At 41.8% G+C, this 20,083-nt stretch overlaps 1 protein-coding gene across 1 annotated transcript in view; it reads left to right on the top strand.

The window, feature by feature from the left end:
• LOC114644348 (cystine/glutamate transporter-like) overlaps positions 1-20,083 on the top strand; it is a 621,881-nt gene that overhangs the window by 67,192 nt on the left and 534,606 nt on the right.

Raw genomic sequence — 20,083 nt, 5'->3', positions numbered from 1 at the left:
ATTCCAGCATCACAGGTGGCTGCATCAGTTGGTGGTGGTGCAAATCACCAGCACAGAAAAACTGGAAAAGAGAGGAAAGCAGAGGTTTTTTAGAGTCTATTAGGAGTACAACTAAAATGTAGTTATGAATAAGCCATATTAAAATAATGGATTTTAGTAGTTTTTAAAAACGTTCCACAGTATTAGCCTGACAAATTTTGATTGGTAAAGTATTCCACATTTTAGATGTATGACAGCACTACTTCTTTTAAGCTTGGCACTTAGAATTATAAACAGACCACCACTGAAAGATCTAAGGTTATGACTTGGAGTGTAGGGAGACAGATGTTCCAATATATTGTAAGGGTCAAGATTATTTAGGAGTTTATACACCATTAGAAGTATTTTAAAGTCAATTCTAAACATAACAATGCTAAAACTGGTGAGATGTGCTCATATTTTATTTTTCTAGTTAAGATTCTGGTTGCTGCATTCTGCACTAATTGCAACCGATTGAAGTCTTTCTTAGGTAGTCCTGTTAGGAGTGCATTACAGTAATCCAGTCAACTAAAAACAAAAGCATGAACTACTTTTTCAATGTCTAGTAATGTTATAAGAGATCTAACTTTTGCCATATTCCTTGAGTCCTAGTAATCTGATTAATATGTGATTAAAAGTTTAGGTCAGAGTCAATGATTACCCCTAAATTCTTTACCTCTGCCTTGAATTTTACACCTAAGGAATCAAGTTTATTTCTAATACCCTCACTATTTCTATATTTGGCAATCACTAAGATTTCTGTTTTTCCTTATTTAGTTTGAGAAAGTTACTACTCATCCATTCGGAAATACATGCTAAGACATTGGATCAAAGAGTCATCAGGAGCTATCAGTAAAAAAGCTGTGTGTCATCTGCTTAAGAGTTGGTAGCTCTGGCCTAATGGAAGCACGTACTGTAGGATGAATAAAAGCAGTTGTGGACGAAAAAAATGCACACTGAAAAGCAGACAGATAATATTTTCTCAATTCTCGTTTATTTATTTATTTGGAGTCGCAGTAAGTAGAGATTCAAAAGAGTATAACCTATAGCCGCAAAGCTCAATTGAACCCCGAGCAAAAGCCAGGAGGGGTTTTTTTATACTTCAGCATCTCATGATTAATAAGACAGAAAGAACATCCTTATCATAACAGCAAAGTTAAACAATATGTCTGTTGAGCTAAGCATTATCTGTGTTTTGGAAGCTAAGCACAGGAGAGACGCCTTTGCATGAACTACATGTCCAGTTCTGCAGCCTTGTGACCTTGTCCCTGAAACATTCACTCTGAGCAAAGGAAAAACAAGAAACAGCTTACATTTTATTCATAGTGGACACTATTTCTCCTGAACCCTGGAATAACATATTTTTTGTTAATTCATAAGCCAAAGCGTCTCTCACTGGCAAGTTACAAAATAGTTTTACAAACACAAAGAAACACATAGTGCTGAGGAGAACATTCTTCTTCTACATTCCCCCCTTTTTTTTTTTTTTTTTTTCTATGGGTTATACAGGAGTAACGTGGGAGAGAGTAGGAGAAGGGGAAGGAGTGGAAGGAAAGGAGGAAGAAATGGGAAGCATGCATTCGTCGTGTAACAGATAAGCTTTGGGCACGGAGGCAGTGAAATACTGGGACACAATAGATCTAATTAGGGGGACTATACAGCAGGCCACAAGCAACAGAATGATAAAAGCAACGGCAAGTGAAATAAAAACTGACCTAAGCCATTGGCCCCAGGATCCAAAAGTAGACATAAACCATTGATCCCAGGGGTTAGAAATGCCAGAATTTGTAGCTAATTCATTTGAAAGGGCAGTTAAACCTGTCAAAGCACGGGTGATTGATCCATCGGGAGCCGTATTATTAGGGATGTAAGTGCAGCACGCATCACCAAACATAGCACATACACCCCCCTTTTCAGCAAGGAGCATATCTAATGCTAATCGATTTTGCCAAGTCATAAGGGATGTTCTATCAAGCTGTTCATGTATCCCTTCAACAGCCTCTTTAGTAAAATTCAGGAAACGCTGTTGGTTGTAATATAAGTAATTAATCCAATCTACATTTTTATTTATTGTAATTTGGGGGAAAATAGACTCAAAGCCAGCAGCAACTTGATCTCGTGCTTTAAATTTATCAGGGACTCCGCGAGGGACACCAATGGAATCAAAGTAAATGCCAGGGCCGTGAAGAGAGAATGTGGAGGGGTCAGCAGAGCGGGGTCGGCGACGTCGGCCAGAGCTGGACGACACGCGAGGAGAATTCAAAGGGAGGAGGCGGAAAGGCATAACAAGTTGGGTTAATGCGCATGTGCCAGTCCAAATAGGGGGAAGAATATCAAGTAATTTTAATGTACTGCACATCCACCAAATATCAGCACGCGGAGTGGACTGTGTCAACAGGAAAAGTGATAATGTAGAATTAAATGAGGTGGAATTAACCTGGAAAGTCTGGGAACAGAAGGAAGAAGGGATATGACCAACATCAATACTTCGGAAGGGGGAACTATAATTACTAGAGAAGCAGGTATAATTGCCTTCATGAGACTGGAACATCGGGGGAGTCATTTGAGGAGTGGGGGGAAGAGGAGAGAAAGTGTAATGCAGTTAGAGTCTTTTGGTGTGGATGGAGAGGTAAAAAGGGCAAGGAGACAAGGAAGACCAACAGGGTCAGAAATATTAGAAAGAGGGAAAGGGACAGTAGCCAAATGTGGCCTGGCCGTAGCACAGGCGTAGCAATCAGATTGATTTACTTGCTTAGCTGAATATAATACCCACTGCAACCAACGGTTCTGATCGCCATAGCCAGTTTCAATTGAAAAGGTGGATGAAAGGGTGGAAATATTCATAATCTTAACCGAAGAAAAGTCTGAACCAGAAGTTGGGGAGACAGGTGTGTGTGCAGGAGAATGAGAGGTGTTAGTAACAGGATTGTCAATCTTAATTAGAAATCTCCCTAAAGGGTCTGTTCCAGATACATATGCCCCTAATATATAGGTTCCTGAGTCATGTAGAGAGGGGCGCTTCAAAGTGATAATCAAGGGGTTACAATGGTTGTCGACACATTCATGAGAAGCATGTCCTTTTATGATAGAAAATCGATTTTTCAAACCGTACTTTTGGGCCTCAAAAGGCTGATAACCCCAGTCCTCAGGTCCAGTATTAGCAAAAACCCATTGCCAGGTGTCACAGTTACTTCCCCAATAATACCTGGAAACCGTCATACACACGTATTTGTCAGACCAGGTCCACTGGGCTTGTCGACCAGTCCCACAGTCGATAATAGAGCAAAAATCAACCTGCAGTGATGTGGTGATTCCTAGCGGGAAAGTCAAGGTGACCAGGGCAGTCGACAAGGGAATGGAAAAACATAGGAGCGCAGCAATCAAGGGTGCCATCTCTTGCAATGTGAGGCGTGAATCCAGGCGGGCAATCCTTCCACTTTGACTGCATGTGGTGTGGACAGAAGAACTTGGAACGGTCCTCTCCACCTCGGCTGATGCCAATGTTTCCTCCGAGTGTCACGGACGAGGATCCAAGTGCCTAAGGGAATCGGCGTGTCTTTAGATGGAAGATTAGTCCTCCAGGCCTGGTTAACCTGCTCGTGGACTTCTTTCAGAGAAACTCGGAGACCTGTAAGACAAGATAGAAGATCATTGTCCACAGTGTGCAGGTTAACATTTCCCATAACCATGCCCACAGGCATGGGTCGTCCGGTCAGAATTTCAAACGGCGACAGTCCTAATTGCCGGTGTGTTCTACCCCTCAATCCCATTAAGGCCAGAGGTAAAGCGTCCGGCCAGGATAAATTTGTCTGCTCACAGATTTTGGCTAATTTAGATTTTAGGGTGCCATTGCACCGTTTCACAATGCCTCCACTCTGGGGGTGGTATTTGCAATAATGATGCACATTTATCTGGAGCCAGGTGGTAAGTTCATTTATAATGGAATTCACAAAATGAGTGCCATTATCAGTTTGTAATTTCTGTGGTATGCCCCACCTAGGAATAATTTCTTTGATTAAAGCTTTAGCTACAGTTTTAGCATCAGCGTGTTTAGCAGGGAAAGCTTCTACCCATCGGGAGAACACATCAACAATTACTAAACAAAAACGGTAACCTTTAGACGGAGTTAGTTCAATGAAATCCATTTGAAGGTGTTCAAACGGACCCATCGGATTAGGTGTAACGGCGGGACTTACCTGGGTGCCTTTCCCTACATTAAACTTTTGACATAATGCACAGCGCCTGCAGAACTGCTCTGCATATGTAGAGAAGCCTGCAGCTTCCCAGTGTTTTTCAACATCCTGAATCATGGCGTCCCTTCCAGCATGGTCTAGACCATGAGCGATTTTTGCCATACCTGGGAAAGAAGCCTTTGGGAGGAAAGGTTTGTTAGTTTGCCTATGGGTCCAGACTCCATCAGAGAGGGACCCTTCTTTGGACCATGTTCTTTTTTCTCTGTCCGTGGCTGCACTCTGTAAAGAAACAAGTTGATTATCAGGGTCCTGGTTATTTCTCTGTTGGAATAAAGAGATTGGTGTGTTATTATATGCAGCCTGTTTAGCAAAGTGATCAGCTAATTCGTTTCCTTTGCTGACAGGATCTTGTTTTCCTGTGTGAGCTTGACATTTAACGATCGCTAACTTTGATGGTTTAGTTATAGCTATTAAGAGGGATTCAATCAGTTTTTGATGTTGGATCGGTTTGCCAGCGCTGGTCTTAAATCCTCTTAATTTCCACAAGGCTCCATGATCATGGCAGACTCCAAAAGCATATCTGGAATCCGTATAGATTGTTATAATTTTCCCTTCGGACAACTGGCATGCTCGGGTGATAGCTATCAATTCAGCTGCCTGCGCGCTTAAATTTGATGAAATTCGGTTGGCTTCCAGCAGGTGGCCACCTTTCACTACTGCATAGCTGGTCGAGGGTGTTCCATTTTCCAATCGCAAAGAACATCCATCCACAAAAATTAATTCTCCAATATCTAACGGTGTTTCATGTAGGTCTAGTCTAGGCTTTACAACTTTAGCTATTTCATCATGACAGTCATGTGGCTCTCCGTCTTCTTCAGTTGGAAGAAGAGTGGCTGGATTTAAGGTAGAGCATCTTTCAACAGTGACATTGGACAAAGTATAGAGTACATTTTGATAGTGTATTGCTCTTGCAGTTGTGAGATGTGAGGTTTTAGCCTGTACTAAAATAGAATGAACGGCGTGAGGTACCTTTACTGTTAGGGGGCTCATGAGCACAATATCCGTACTGGCCAGTACAGCTTCAGTTGTAGCAGCCACAGCCCTAAGGCAAGGTGGAAGAGCTGTAGCTACAGGATCCAATTTTTTCGAAAAATAGGCTATTGGCCTTTGTTTGTCTGCATGTAGTTGTGTTAAAACTGCATTCATGAATCCCCCCTTTCCGTCCACGAACAGAGTGAATGGACGAGAATAGTCAGGCAGACCCAATGCAGGCGCGGACAAAAGAGCACTCTTTAAAGTGCAGAAAGCTTTCTCAGCTTGCACAGTCCATTGTACCTGGCCATAAAGAGGTAGGCCAGGGGTGTTCGCCAAATTTTGTAACAGCTGTGCCAGTTCAGTGTAATTTAAAACCCATTGCCGGCAGTATCCAAAAATGCCCAATACAGACATAACCTGTTGTTTTGTGACAGGTCTGGGAAGCTTCTGAACGATGTTAATGCGATCGCTAGAGAGCGCTCTGGTACCACAAGAAATGTCATGACCTAGATATCTTACAGTTGTTTGAATTAACTGCAGTTTTGCCTTAGAAATTTTATGGCCATTTTCCGCTAAAAAAAATAACAAGTTTTCAGTGTCACGGGCGCAGTCTTCTTTAGTCGAATTACATAAGAGTATATCATCTACATATTGTATCAATACACTGTCTCTTTCTGGCCAAAAGCCTTCTAAATTTTGAGCAAGTGCTTGGCCATAAACACAAGGGGCTTCAGTATATCCCTGAGGCATGACGGTCCAGGTCCAGCGGCGGTTTTGAAAGGTAAAAGCAAACCAGAATTGAGAATCAGGGTGAACGGGAATAGAAAAGAAAGCGTTAGCAAGGTCAATAACAGAAAAGTACCGGGCAGACGGGGGTATCGTGGAAAGAATAGTTGAAGGATTAGGAACAATAGGTGTTCTAGGAAAAACCGCAGAGTTAATTTTACGTAGATCTTGAACAAAACGCCATGAGCCATCAGCCTTTTTTACAGGTAAAATGGGGGAGTTGACCGGAGAGTATGTAATTGGAATAATCGCTCCTCGCCTCACGAGATCAGAATGTACAGCGGCAATGCCAGCCTCTGCCTCTGGGGACAAAGGATACTGGGCACGGTACGGGCGGAAGGAAGATTTCGGGTGAATCACCAGGGGCTCACAATGGGCTATCCTACCAAAATCATTCTTCCCTTGGGACCAAAGGGACTCAGGGAGGGAAGAGAGCCAAGGGAGAGAGGTGGTTTGCAATGAAAAAACAGAAACGGAAGGACGGCACAGCACACGATGTACTAAAAAATCAGTTTGAAGCACAACTTTTGTTATTAAATGATCCGAGGTATCAAAGATACCTGGAGCAACGTGCAGCCAGTCCGCTCTATTAAGACATTGCCCCACCCATTCCCCAATATCTACCCAGTGTTTAGTGCTAGATTTGGCCAGAGAGACATGGGGGACTGAACCACCTAGATAAAAAATGTTTTGTGAGCATGTGAGATGAACAGAGGCAGCAGCGTGTGCTGATGAAATAAAAATACATGGAATGTGAAGGGTTTCGGGGCAGGTACCTGAAGAAAGGAAAGATTCTAGCCATGGGGTGTCCACCTCTGCAGGGAAATATTGGGCAGTACAATGGAGGGTGTCAGGGACCTGGAAGAAGGGAAATAAACAGGAGGGAACAGTGTGAAGGGCATCGAGGAGGATGTTATGCGAGGAAACAGTCAAAGTCCAAGCTGCAAATGAGGGTTTGGGGCGGGGGGCGAGTTGGCACAGTAACTTGGGAGAGGAGCAGAAAAAGCCCTGTGCCGTCATAGTAATGGATAGAGAAAATTTGTCATGAGATCCCGTCCTAAGAGGTTAACTGGACAGAGCTGATTCAAAAGAAATCGGTGTGTCAATGTGGAACCACCGGAATGTAACTGAACTCGAAGAGGTTTTGACACCAGCAAAACATGCGGTTGTCCAGAAGCAGTGAGTACAGTCACGGTGTTGTTCGAGGCAGGGACCTCCGTTAGTGAAAGGGTGGAGCGCGTAGCTCCCGTGTCCACAAGAAAGATAATTTCAGTGCCATTTACTAACAGAGTCAATAATGGATCCGTTTCAGAGTTGTGAGTGAGCAAAGGCAACTGAAGAAAGTGGCTGGGGGTCCCTGCGAATTCCTAGGAATAAGGAATGTCTTCAGGTGCAGGCAATGGAGGAGGGGGACGGCGTCCATGCAGACAATCACGGCGGAAATGTCCAAGTTCACCACAACTGTAACAGGCATAATGTGCAGCATTTGAATCTGGAGGGGGAGGTGGCCAAGAAGGCGATCCACTTGAATTAGGTAGCATATATCCGCGACCTCGACCCCGTCCACGCCCTAGTCCCCGGAAAAATCCTCCTCGTCCCCGACCTCTGCCTGGGATGGCTCCACCTGTATAATAATTCATTTGTGCTGCAATCAGCTTAAGCTGTGTGTCTGACTCCTTCTGCTTTGTCTGCCGTTCGGCGTGCTCTGCATGTCGTTTCACTTCGTCGAAACTGGCACACTCCCAGCTAATACAAGAAGTGCGGACTTTATTCTGAATATCACTTCTCAGTCCTGAAACAAAAGGAGGAACTGAAGCTTTGATACGGTCGTCTGGATTGTCTAAACCAGAATGGTTCGTCATCAAATCCTGAACACGATGTGCCCATTCATCTACCGTTTCATCTTTCTTCTGTTTTGCAGTGGAGATAAGGGACCAGTCAGTGGCCTTTTTATATTTTTCCTCAATCAACGTTGTCACGCGCTCCCACTGAACAAGGAAAGCTTCGTCATTGTTTTGTCCTCGAGGCAATGCCTCATTCCATTGCCAGGGTACTCCGTTGTGTTGTCCCCGATTAACAGTGGCCCAAGTGGTGCCCAGTTTTCTTCGTAGCACCTGGGTCCACTCTGCGGCACTGGGTTTATACATATCATCTAGCCGCTGTAGCTGGTCCACGAATGTTAACCCACCAACAACTTTGGGATCAGGCAATTCAGAAACAACGTCTTTCAGCTCTTGAATATCCCAGTTACGTTGTATCAGTACAGTAGTGGGATTATTAGTTCCTGCAGGGATTGTAGGATCATGTCGTGGATTTGGAATCTCAATTAAAGGGCATGAAAATAGAGGGTAGGGGGTTTTAGAGGGTCTGAATGGGGAGTGGAAAGATGGTGAGTGGATAAGGGTTCGACTTCTGGTGCGTTGTGAAACAGAAGATCTGGGATCATGAAACTCAACCCCCGCGCCCATTGTGTTACCTTTGTCATCCCCTGCATCAGTGTGTAAGGAAGGATCATAAATATATCCTTGATCAAAAAAGTCGAATCCCGAGGGATCGCTTTTTAATTCTAGAGCAGAGGGCGCTGGAGGAGGTGGGGGCTCCGGATGGCGTGTGGATGGTGCAGAAGCAAATACGGGAAATAACGGATCTTTTTTCTCGCTCTTTTTCCGCCTCTCATCCAGTTGTGGTCCTGAATCTGCTTGCACTTTCTGTAAAGCTATCAGTAATTCCTCTTTTTCTTTCCGTGTTTTAACTTCTGCAGCTAATAACTCATTTCGTTTCTGTATAGCCTCCAATGTGCGATCTTTAATTATTAGTTCCCATCTATCAAACATGTCCATTCGGTAGGGTCCTCCTTTGCAACAGCCCTGTGTATTTATGCACAATATCTTTCTAATTTCTTGTATTTCACATAGATTACACGTGCCTTCAATTGGCCATTTTCCACCGCTCTGTTTATTCCACCTCCTACATGCCTTTGTAAAATCCAACCCAGTTTTCTTTTCTATAAACTTTCTAGGGGACCTGCCCTTAAATCCCGCGGACGTGCTTGGAGCCTGGTGATTCTCCGAAAACAATCCTTCTAACATTAAGTTTTGAGGACCCTGGGGGACCTGTTTGACTGGCGTGCCATTACAATTTCCCATAGTAAGCGGCAGGCCTTCAATAGAGAGCAACCCAATCCCCGATTATTTCTCGTTCCACTTGTCGTCCCCGGAATCAACCAGTTGACAAGTGGAAATCAACCTCCCCTCTTCAAATTTCACACGTACTCTAACTGCCCCTTTCACCCCTATTCCTCTTAATATAGGAACGTGCCACTCGGTCCTTTCTACTCGAATTCTTAAGGGATGACTTACTAGCATTCACACTGTGCCGTCACTCTCTATGAATCCCTAAAACCCTTCTAGGTCGATACGGTATAATTCTCTATTCTTTTAGCATGCTTTTTTATTTTTTATTCTCTTTTATTATTATTTTCTTTTTTCTTTCCCCCGTATACTTCTATTTCTTCCAGCACACCAGTCAAACCAACGGGAATCCCCCGAATCTACTCACCGCGACTCCTTCTGCCTGCCTGGAAAAATCCCGTCCAGTTGCTTTTCGTTTCGGTCAGGAGGAGGTCAGCGACTCCCCACGCAGGAAAACGCCCAAGGTTGGCCAGTCCTAACTTTTACCGGAGCTGGTCCTCGATCCCGGAAATCGGTCCACTTGGACGAACCCGCCCAGGGAGTCGTCTGCCCGTCACCTGCCCCACGTTCGGGCGCCAAAAACTGTGGACGAAAAAAATGCACACTGAAAAGCAGACAGATAATATTTTCTCAATTCTCGTTTATTTATTTATTTGGAGTCGCAGTAAGCAGAGATTCAAAAGAGTATAACCTATAGCCGCAAAGCTCAATTGAACCCCGAGCAAAAGCCAGGAGGGGTTTTTTATACTTCAGCATCTCATGATTAATAAGACAGAAAGAACATCCTTATCATAACAGCAAAGTTAAACAATATGTCTGTTGAGCTAAGCATTATCTGTGTTTTGGAAGCTAAGCACAGGAGAGACGCCTTTGCATAAACTACATGTCCAGTTCTGCAGCCTTGTGACCTTGTCCCTGAAACATTCACTCTGAGCAAAGGAAAAACAAGAAACAGCTTACATTTTATTCATAGTGGACACTATTTCTCCTGAACCCTGGAATAACATATTTTTTGTTAATTCATAAGCCAAAGCGTCTCTCACTGGCAAGTTACAAAATAGTTTTACAAACACAAAGAAACACATAGTGCTGAGGAGAACATTCTTCTTCTACACAGTGGACCCAGAATAGATCCTTGTGGTACACCATATAGAATATCATGGATCTCTGAAATATGATTTCTATAAATAGCAAAGAATTTTTTATCTGTTAAATAAGACTGAAACCAATTTAAAATTCTTCAGGAGAAGCCCACCAATTGTCTAAGGCAATTTATAAGAATATTGTGGTCTATGGTGTCAAATGCTGCACTCAAGTTTAATGGATCAAGAACAGATATAAAGCCTCTATGTGCATTAAGCTGCAAACCATTAACTATTTTAACCAGTGCAGTTTCTGTACCATGATTTGTTCTAAAACCTGACAGAAACTTGTCAAGAATAGAATGTTTAATCAAATAATTTGCTGTTTTAAAATGTCTTTTATAGAATTTTACTTAAGAATGGTAGTTTAGAAATTGGTCTAAAATTGTCAAAGACAGAGGATATTTTTTTCTTCAGCAGGGGTTTAACAACTGCAGTCTTCAGACACTCAGGGAAGACCCCGGTATATAATGATGAGTTCACTATGTCAAGTACGCTATCAACTAGCACACTGGAGACTTCTTTGAAAAAGCCTGTTGATACTAGGTCAAGGATACAGGTGGAGGGTTTCACTTGAGAAATTATTGTACGTAGTTCAGGTAGATCTGTTTCCATGAAAAAATATAACTCACTTAAAAAGGGCATGCTGGAGTTCAGCAGGATTCATTTTGGGGGGTGTTATATATTATTTCTAACATCCTTTATTTTATGTTTAAAAATTTAGCAAATGTCTCACACGTTTCACTAGTAGTTTTAGGAGGCATTCCATTGAGTCAGCTGGGTTCAGGAGATGATTAATGGTTGAAAATAAAAGTCTTGGGTTAACAGCATTATCATTTATAATTTTCGAGAGATAGGACTGCCTCTCAAAGTGGACTGCATTGTTATATTCAGTTATTTGTGTATACAATATTTCATAATGGAGTATCAATTTAGTTTTTCTCCATTTACATTCAGCTCTCTGGATGTTCTGTTTAAATCAGAAACTCTTAGTGTGTTCCAAGGTATGATAGCACTTGAGGATTACTTAACAGTCTTTTCAGGTGCCACTATATCAGCTGCAGCTGTCACCTTAGCATTAAAATTTTCTATCTTACTGGTTACACTATTAGCACTATTAATGTAAGCACTACAACTGAACAGATTGTTTAGATTATTAGAAAACACTGAAGCTGCAGATCAAAATAACATTTTTTTAAATATGCTTCTCATTAATTGTTGTTATCAGTATTTCTACATCAAATAATATGCAAAAATCATCTGATATACCGATCAACTTTTAATCCTTTTGAAATAACTAAATCCAGCATGTGTCTTTCCTTTTGTGTGGGCTGCCTGACTAAGATGAAAAGAGTGAAGCAAGAATTCTCCTGCTTTCGGGTCACATTGGTTATCCACATGAAAATTGAAATCGCCTACAATTAGGAATATGTCATAGTTAGTTATTATTATTAGGGATGCACCAATACCACTTTTTTGGAAAACGAGTACGAGTACGAGTACTTGCATTTCAGTACTCGCCGATACCGAGTACTTAATAAAAACATGATTTAAATTTACAGGTAACAGCTTTAGTCATATAATTTAACAAAAAAAACAAGGGACTAGTTTGGAATTAAGAACATTTATTTAAAATGAAAAGCATGTTGTATGCAACATATTACAGAATAAATAATTATAAAAAAAAATTTAAACAGTGACAGTGCAACTCAAGTATTTTTTTCAGTTTGTTGTAAACTCTGCCGCTTTGGATAACATGGTCCTCAAACACATGCGCTATAGCCTGGCTGGTGTGCAAGCCGCGGAATTGTTTCGCATGTAATATGGCTCGTTGCGGCGTGAAACTCTTGTCTATCCACTGGGAGGTTAGGCTAATTAGCGACACGGGGCTAACACTGCTTGTCCAAATATCCGTGGTGAAACTAAACGCAGAGGAGGCTTGCAGTAGGCTGTGGATATGTTTTTTCACGGAGTCGTGTAGTTTAGGCAGCTCCGTGTCAGTCATGTAGCGGCGGCTTGGGACATCATATCTGGGCTCCAGAACATGGAGGAGACGCAGGAATCCCACATTTTCTACCTCCGAGAGTGGCTGGTCACTCAATGCAATGTACTCGATAATTGCCTGTGTTATTTTCACAGCACGTGGATTGTCTCTGGACATTTTCTCTCGTCTTGCAAGAGTTTGCTGCAGCGTGGGTGTTCCCATAGTAAGTTGGTTTAGAAGCGTGGGTAAAGTCTTTGTACTCATTGTCGTGTTGGGATTTTAGGTGCTTGATTAAATTACTTGTGTTAAATGCACTACCTTTTGAGCCTCCTCTGGACAATTTCGCTGAGCACAATTTGCAGTCCGCCTTTGTTTTGTCATCTTCATTCACTTTGAAATAGTTCCACACAGCTGACATGTCTCGCCTCACCTTCTCCCCGCTCTGAGCTGCAGCCGGGGCCTGGGGGCGGGCACTCGGCGCCTGTGATTAACCCCTTACACGCCGCTCAAACATAGACATTTCTCAGACCGTGGTATCGGTCCCCAGTATCGGGGGACTTTTAACGAGTACGAGTACTTTAGAAAATGTGGTATTGAGGCCGATACCAGATACCCGTTTCGGTATCGGTGCATCCCTAATTATTATAGATAAAAAGTCTGAGAATTCCTTAATAAAAGACAAATTATATTTTGGAGGTCTAAATGAGAGACAGCAACACTCCTTGATTTATCACAGCAAGATACACAAAAGACGTGAAAGTACCAAAAACCAGCCTCTTTACAGTTTAATTGGCTCAAGTAAATACTTTCTAAACCCCTGACTTTTTTTTGCCTTGGTGAACTGAATGAACAAAACTGTAATTTAGAGGTGCTGTTTAAATTAACACTGCCATATAATCTTAGCTGAGCCATATTTCACTTCATGTAAAAAAGTCTTTTATTCTTATCACTGATGAGATAGTGGATGTAACATGTCCTGCTGGTTAATGCTGTAATATTTAGTAAAGCCACATTTAAGGTCTCGGAAGAGCAGAGCTGAATGGGAGTGTTATGGCACCTTGAAATGATCATTATGTTATTCATGTTTATGCCGCTTTGTGCAGATTTTTTTATTTAATCTATATTCTGTTATTATAGTTCTAATACAATGAACATCTATAGGTGAAATGATAATTAAGCTATTCACATTTATACAGTTTATCTAGGTTTTTAGTTAGACTATGGTATGTTATTATAGTGCTAATACAGTGCCTAACATGTCATTATAGCAAACATTAGAACTAAAATTACATAATCAAGAAAGACAGTTTACCTTTGAGATCCATATTACTAACCGAGAATGCTAAACCGGATGGACGCAGGGACATCCGGCCATGGGCCGTAGCCGCAAAAAGACGTACTGCGCAGGCGCACCAAGAAATGAGGGGCCGCGAGAGGCGGATGAGGGGCCGCGAGAGGCGGACAAGACCACAGAAAAAAGGAGTGAGCACAGAAAAAAGGAGTCAAAGAAATGAGGCGACGCGAGCACAGAAAAAAGGAAAAGGCACAGAAAAAAGTAGTCAAACGCAGGCACCGCACGAAACCCATTGCACACGAAACTAGCACACAAAAAAAAAGAAGACGCTCGCGCACAACAGCAAGACCCCCCCCCCCCCACCCCCTACAGGCACCGGATGGGACACACACCAAGAGGGGGATTTAACAAGCCCCTGGAACACAAAAAAAAAGAACACAAAACAACCCAACACACCCTACAAGCAACGGACGGGACACACACAAAGAGGGGGATTCAACAAGCCCCTGGAACACAAAAAGAAAGAAGACGCTCGCGCAACAACAATCCTCACCCATCCCCCCCCCCCCCCCCCCCCACACATCAATAAGAAGTGACACCCAAAGCCACATATCTAAAGGAAACGTCCATATTAAACATACGTCATCTCAACACCTTCACACTAGGCAGCATAGGTGGATCTCCTTACAATAAAGCACTATTAACCGTTCAACTGCAGAAAAGGCTCCATATTAACAGTGAGTGCGATCCTCCTTATTACTTATCCATATTTCGCACGCTGAGGAACAAACAAGTCATGAATACACGGTCACGGGTACAAAACGATTTGGATCGGATAACGGGACAAAACACCCGCACACGAATGAAACAACAAAATACACGGCGGAGCATACAACGCGCTTCGGAAACTCCGGGAGAAAAAATGTCTCGGATCAAAAAAAGCAAAGCTCAAGTAACCCCGTTACAGAGACGTGCCCAAATGGACAGACACAATGAACGTAGACGCATACAGCGCGCGTCTCAAAGTGCTGCATCGAAACAAGCACGATTTCAAAAGAAAGAGCTCGCGTCTCAGACATACAAAAAAGGGAGCGAAGAGACAGAATAAATGAACGCAGACGTGTACAACGCGCATATGACCTGCCAGAAAAAAAGCAAGCAAGACTCCAGAAGCAGAAAGCTCAACTGAACGACATACAAAAACGGACAAGGCTCGATACAAACAATGCACGACGTAGACTGAAACGGACTTTTCGCAAAGCGGAGACGAATCAATTAAAACTCCAAAATAGCGCGTCAGAAATAATGGACATGCAACAACGCAGCACTCAAACGCCACAAGAAAAACATGCCCGTCGCAGACATCAACGCCAGACACCTGCTAAACGCTTACGCCAGTTGGCTGACAACGCCTTCAATAATGAGTCCACTATTGAGGAAAATTCATTGGGATTAATGAATGTCATTTGCAATCATTGTCATTCACTTAACTTCCCAGAAGAAACAACTGGCAATACAAATAATAAATTTACACGTTGTTGTAAAAAGGGGCAGATTAGACTGCCTCCTTTACATTCATATCCTGAATATCTACAGAAGCTTCTAACTAACGATGTGCCTGAAAGTAAAAACTTTATGAACTGCATTAGATCCTACAATAGTTCATTTGCTTTTGCATCTACCGGAGTACATATCAGGCCACCAAAAGGCAATGGCCCATACTGCTTTCGCATATGTGGTTAACACAACGCACTATATTATGTCCAAAAAATATTAATGTTAATCACATTAATAACCAGGTCATTTCATTACTTCCTGGAGAGACACGGCTCTTTCTAAGCTCTGACAAAGTTGACTCTGATGACGACAATGAACATCTGAATTTCCCCATAGAATATTTGAACACTATTAACCCGGACGGATGACCACAACACAACCTTACCCTTAAAAAACGGAACAATAATCATGCTATTAAGAAACCTTAACACTAAACAGGGTTTATGCAATGGCACACAGTTAGTCGTCAACACCATGACACACAATGTTATTCAAGCAACAGTTCTTTCAGATTCACATGCTAACAATACTGTTCTCATTCCTAGAATTGACCTTACGAGTTCTGACCTAGAATTACCTTTTACATTGAAACGCCGACAGTTCCCCATTAAACCTGCATTTGCCATGACCATCAACAAATCACAAGGACAAACCATGGACAAGGTTGGCATCTACCTCTCTGAGCCCGTTTTTGGACATGGACAACTTTATGTTGCCTTCTCACGTGTTCGACGTTCATCTGACGTTAAAGTTAAATTTATAAATGATCCATGCCAAGGAAGACTCATTCAAAGACAAGACACCATCTTTACTACTAATGTTGTATACAAAGAAATATTCCAATAAAACATTACTCTATGCCAAACACTCTATTTTTTATTTATATAGGCATCATCCAAACCTGCACACTATTCTATATCTAATTCATACATCTCACTCTTTGTCATGCCCCAACGCCAGGGGTTGGCAAGCGAAGCGAGCAGGGGGCGGAGCCCCCTAGTATTGTCAGAAAGGACCCATGTGCCGAATCTGTTTGGATGCAGGCCATCATGTCTGAAGAAAAGCTGTCTCTCAAAGAAGATGTCCCAGTTGTCAACGAAGCTGATGTTTTACCTTTTGCAAAAGGTTCTCATCCATATGTTTAAGGCCAAGAGTCAACTGTAAGTTTCATCAGATCTACAGAGTTATTCTTGCAGCTGAGTAGAGAGTCCTCTACTTCGTGGCCTAAATGTAGGATGTGAAATCTGTCTTCAGGAGTTCCAACTTTTGATATTGAATTAAATTACAGTTTTCCCAATAGTCCTGCCCTTGTGCTTCTCTCTTATTTCTACATCTTTAACTTTTATCCCCGGGAAACACGACACAAATATTTTAAAGTCGGGTAACCGTTAAATTCAGTTGGTGCAAGATTGAGTATCTTTTACAAACAATGTCAAAACTGTCTGCAGGGACATCAGGGGAGTGGAGAGGGTCGAAGCGGTCGTGGGTGACGATGCTAGATTAAGGAAGTGGAGATGACCTGGGCCCCTGCTTCTATTGTCGGTGTTCCCAGGTTCCATCATCATCATCGTTATTGTCATTTGGAGCAGGAGACAATGAAAGCTGACTCAACCTGGGGCACAAAAGGCACGACAAGAAGTAGAGATAGCCGAATCAAACCTGGCAAAGAGCTGTTGAATCTACATCTCGAAGGATTCTTAAGCTCGTGTTTATGTGACTTCAGGGAGTGCCTTGCAACGTGAGCGAAATGGAGAGCTGGAGTGTTGCCACTACAAGTTGGTAGGATTGTTGCAAATCAGAATCAATATGCTCAAACCTGACCGATTAATACTGCTCACCTTCCTAAAGAATAAGGTCGCTAATAAAAGGATAGGCCAGTATCACCCAATGAACAGCCCCGCCATACATCTCCTTTCGATATAATTGACTTTAAACAGTCAAATGTATATACACAGTGTAGGTATAAAAGACATACACAAGGAAATTTTAGCAAAGCCAGAAAAAAATAAATGTTTAAAAAAGAAAGACACAAAGATGAAAGCAGCAAAGATCTTTTTCGTCCTAAACACACAATAACCCCTACAATTGTGAATAAATATATATACAGTGAAATACATAGCCCAGCTCCTCCCAATGTTCACTCAATAGTCCAGAGTTCAATCTGTCTTATTATGTTTGAATGGACGAATTGTAGAAGCTGAACAATGAAATAATCTAAATGTTTATATGTAAAAACGTTTCTACAGTCAGTACTGCATCATAATAAAAAAAGAACTTCAACAGGCTCACCCAGATCTGCTGGTCATAACTAAGACCAATGCAGGATTCACAGAATTCACATCTCTGGAGACAAATGCTGATCTTCACTTATTTAAACATGTCTTTTTAGGTGTATTTCCTTTTACATTGCCAATGCAGCTGCTGATCCGTTTAGCTAGGTTGCCAGTCTTTTTCCTCCGATTGTTGTCCTCCTACTCTTTTTGGAAAGCGATTTATGCGATTTAAATCCGAAACCAGAAGTCCAGCCATCAAGGGTGCTTCTGTCAATCACCTGTCTATTCTAAAAAAACATGTATGGGTTAACTTCTTTGTCTGCACAAGCAGACCGGACAGATAAGTGGCAAACACATAACATTTTCTATGTGGCAGTGCTACAGGGTAGCTGACTAACATTTTAACAGACAGATTTCAAAGGCTGAAAGTTAATAGTTTAATGGCCTGGCCTGTTGCTCTCATTGACAGACTAACTTCAGATGTGTATTATCTCATCTCTTTTTTACATTATTTACACTAACAGTTGTTGCAAAAAACTAAATTCATTTTAAAATTTGTAAATGACTCAGTGATTGTAAGCCTGGTTAAGTCTTGGCCCAGTGGTAAAAGATTTTGTTGAATGCTGTGATGTACACAACTTAATGTTACAAAACCAAAGAACTAACAGTTTATTTTAGAGGAAAAATCATTTGCCCACAAGAAATAATCATCAAAGACTAAGTAGCAGACATTTTATCTTGGGACAATCAAAGGCCCATAACTGACTTTTAATCAAAATACAGATGCAGTCTGCAAAAAATGACAACAGTGGCTGTAGTGTCTAACAAGGTTGAGTCTTTTTAAATGTGAATTCTAGATGATGTAAATTTTCTCTACATTTTGAATTGAGTGCCTTAACTTAGGTGGCGCAGTGGTAGTGCTTCTGCTTTGCAGTAAGGAGACTGTGGAAGATTGTTGGTTCGCTTCCTGGTTCCTCCCTGTGTGGATAGCGCTTTGAGTACTGAGAAAAGCGCTATATAAATGTAATGAATTATTATTATTATTATTATTAACTTAGGTTCTGCTTGCTTAGTTTGAAGATCTTAATGTTAGCAACAAAAATGACATAAATGCAATTGTAAAGTAGAGCAGTAAAATCACAAGGTTCCAGCAATCAAATCTGATAGACTTGTTTTATAAGCAGCAATTGTGGAGTGCATCCTGTCAGACAGAACTATATTACAATATTCATAATTCCAATTGTTGACATCAGGTCACAGGTTCAAGCTCCTGAGGATAAAAAGAAACAAGTTCAATACTTCCTTATTCCAAGTTGGTTTAATAAATATCCACCGACTTAAATCTTAGTCATCAGTTAAGTTTTAATTTCGGGTGTAATTTTCATATATAATATGTATACTGTGGTGTTATTTTAAGTATTATAATTAGTGAGTTACTTTATTTATTTGTACCAAGTTTATGCTTGATGATTTAAGTTCTTAGTCTTTCTGTAAAAATCTTTTGAAAAATGAAATTTCCTTCTTAGTACAATAAACTTGAATTGAACTAGAGACAGATAAAGTAGTGTACCCTTCACAAAAATAGTCAACAAAGAGTAATAGCAACTTCAGCATGCATAGCAGTAGTAGACATATAAAGTCATAAGGGAGTTTTTATCACACTTTAGGACAGCTTATAAACACTGATGTCATACGTTAAATATTAATATTAGTATCACAGTGGTTTGCACTACTGCTTGTGATGATGCAAGTTTGCTGCACGCTCCCATCTTCTGTCCGGGAGCCCTTGAACCCGTCATCGTTACATTTGGTGGCAGCGGTGGGATGAGCTAGCAGTGGGGACAGAAGAAGAGACTGAGCAGCAAGCAGGATTGGTGCCAGATTTTAAAGAACCCACGGACCCAAGCCGGAGGAGGACATTTTAATGGACAGAGCTTTTTTATGGACATCTATTTATTGATTGTTTTTATTTGTCTTTTAAAAGTTCTTATTCTTTTAATGTCCTGTTTTTATAAAGGGGGCTTGGGTTGGTTTTATTGTGGGATTTGTTTTAGTGCTTTTATTTGTTTTAGTGCAGTGTAGTTTGTAGAGTGGCCGAGCTGTGGACCTGGGCTCCAGTTGCACAGGGTTGGCAGTGGCGTGGAGCCTTCCCGTGCAGCTGGAGGCTTATGGGGGATAGAATGTGGTATAGCAGGTCCACAGCTCCTGTCAAAGGCCAGTTTTAAAATAAATAATCACCGTGCTTGCGGCTTGGTGAAGGGGCGTGGTGGTTGTGTGGCAAATCAGCAGCCCCAGGAACAATCATGGATGCGGACCATTTCTCACCTGTGCACTAAGGTGAAAAACGCCCACATCACGAATCGCCCTGAGAACCGCTTCAGCCACACAACCACCACGCCCCTTCACCAAGCTGCAAGCGCGGTGATTATTTATTTTAAAACTGGCCTTTGATGGGAGCTGTGGACCCGCTATACCACACAGCTTTACAGCTCTAGAGTCATGTGTTCAAATCTCATTCCAAAACATTGTTTGTTTATGGAATTTGCATGTCTGCTGTGTGTCTATGATTGTTCTAATTTGGTACTCTGGGTTTCTTCCATGACCCCAAAG

The sequence above is a fragment of the Erpetoichthys calabaricus genome, chromosome 1 (genome assembly GCF_900747795.2).
Source record: "Erpetoichthys calabaricus chromosome 1, fErpCal1.3, whole genome shotgun sequence".
NCBI lineage: Eukaryota > Metazoa > Chordata > Cladistia > Polypteriformes > Polypteridae > Erpetoichthys > Erpetoichthys calabaricus.
Note: the sequence above shows the minus strand (reverse complement) of the source record. Positions and strands in the feature narration are given on the sequence as shown.